The 2,181-nt window shown below is 37.4% G+C and overlaps 1 long non-coding RNA gene across 1 annotated transcript; it reads right to left on the bottom strand.

Annotated features, from left to right (window-relative positions):
- Nucleotides 1-670: 670 nt before the first annotated feature.
- Nucleotides 671-1,449, bottom strand: LOC133737750 (uncharacterized). The gene is made up of 2 exons (XR_009859884.1): nucleotides 1,375-1,449; nucleotides 671-1,082 (listed from the first exon to the last, which is right to left on the bottom strand). It is a non-coding gene; the product is annotated as an uncharacterized LOC133737750 (long non-coding RNA).
- Nucleotides 1,450-2,181: the final 732 nt, after the last annotated feature.

The following is a 2,181-nucleotide window of genomic DNA, read 5'->3' as shown; positions in this document are numbered from 1 at the left end:
ACTTACCATGTCATTGTTATACATGTCACTGACCATGTCACTGTCAATTCCTGACCAAGTTACTGTCCATGTCATAGGCTATGTAACTGGCCAAGCGATTGTTAACCTCAAGTCACCGACAAAATCACTGACCATGTGGCTGTCAATTCCTGGCCAAGTTACTGGCTATGTAGCTGGTTAAGCTACTGTTAACCTCAAGTCACGGGCAAAGTCATTGACCATGTCACTGTTAATTTTTGGTCAAGTTACTAGTCATGTCAATGGCTATGTCATTGGTCAAGTTACTGACAAAGTCACTAGTCAAGTTGCATGTCACTGACCATGTCATTGTTATATACGTCACTGTAAATCCATGACCAAGTTACTGGCCATGTCATAGACTATGTAACTGGCCAAGTTATTGTTAATCTCAAGTCACCAGCAAAGTCACTGACCGTGTCGCTGTCAATCCTTGGTAAAGTCACAGTTAAGATCAAATCACCGACAAAGATGAGCCACATCACATAATGTTAAGGAGGAAGTTGGGGGCCAAGAATTGAAGTATTGAAATTTTATTTGAATCAGTAAATTAAATATGAAAAGAATAAAAGTCCCTTATCTTACTCATATGGTGCAGGGGAATGCAAGCACCAAAATCCCGAACAAATGAAATCAAAAGAATCAACATAGATCGATTGACAAACACTCTTCCTCAAGTAACAACATACAATATGTCAATATGTGCTCTATACAATTTCCAGGGCATTCATTCCCTAACTGATCACTACCCTCCCCCCACCCACTATTCAATAATACCCAGAAATATAGAGGATACAATAGAATAATCACTTTTATGTAGTATATCTACCTAGGCACGCCAAAACTCCCTCTTGTCTTCTGCTAAGGAGAGTATATCTTCTCGTGTTGAAGCCTCTCAAGGAAGGGTTATGACAATTAGAATGGAGCCAAAATTTGGAACCAACTGTCCTCTTAGATCAAAAAAGTGTCTCCTTGAGGACTAGGAGAACCAACATGAAAGCGCACATGATAACGAGTACTGTAGCGCACATCACCATTCCTCCTTGTTTCTGTGTTCTCTCGGCCTGTAAACCCATATTTCCATTAGGACAAATACAAAAATAGAGATGCTTAAACAACTTACAGCTGAAGTACAATAATTGACAAAAACCAAAAATTTAAATGATCCATACCATAGTAATCATTTAGCAAGTAAAACCAATCAGAACTCAGAAGTCACACCATATCATGCATTCAGCCAAGTTACTAACATGCATTCAGCCAAGTTACTAACATGCATTCAGCAAAGTTACCATATCATGCATTCAGCAAAGGGAAACAAACTGCTTGCTATGAAGTAGTAAGTTTATTGCTTACTTTCAACTTCTGATATCAGTTCACCAGTGTCAACAGAAGTGGATGTCACTTCCAAAGATGATGCTCTGATCTGAAAAACAGAAGTGGATGTCACCTCCGGGACTCTGAAAAACATAAATAAACTCAATTAAGCTTGTAGTTTCAATTCATTTGATGTAGTCCACAAAAAAGAGAAACAAACAGGAAAATAAGAACGCAACTCCGAAGTATTCAATGAATAGTGAAGACGATTTTTCAATGGTCAATACTCATGAGCTAAACTTAGGAAGTATAGAAACAACCAAATGAGCCAAGAAATTGGGATAATGAAGTGTGATTACACTCCAAATTTTTTAATTATTATCTTTTATTACATGCATGTGCTTCAGAGTTGCACAAACAAGCAGAGTGCATTTTCCAACTGTAGCTTTTTCACAGTACATGGGACTTAAGTCCCACATATTTCAACGACATCATTCAACTTGGATGCCCTAGCACTATTTCCCACTCCAAAATATGAAAACTCTTATTGGTGCTAATTAACATGAAAAAAAAAAGAGTTAAAAAAAAAAGGTCTTTAGTTCATCCACTTTCAATGCACTATATCAGCAACAAACCCACAATTACGAAGTGCTAAGGCACACACACAGGTGTTGGAAACTCAAAAAAAAAAAAATAAATAAATCTTGCCACCTTGAAAGCTTGTTGAACTGATTTCACTACTGGAGCTAAAGATGAAATCTTGCAGGCGCATTTTAAAGTATTGAACTTAATCAATTCAAATTCAGGAACAAACATTCACCGTCCTAGCATCTTCATACCTTCATT

The sequence above is a fragment of the Rosa rugosa genome, chromosome 1, assembly GCF_958449725.1.
Source record: "Rosa rugosa chromosome 1, drRosRugo1.1, whole genome shotgun sequence".
NCBI classification, from domain to species: Eukaryota; Viridiplantae; Streptophyta; class Magnoliopsida; order Rosales; family Rosaceae; genus Rosa; species Rosa rugosa.
Note: the sequence above shows the minus strand (reverse complement) of the source record. Positions and strands in the feature narration are given on the sequence as shown.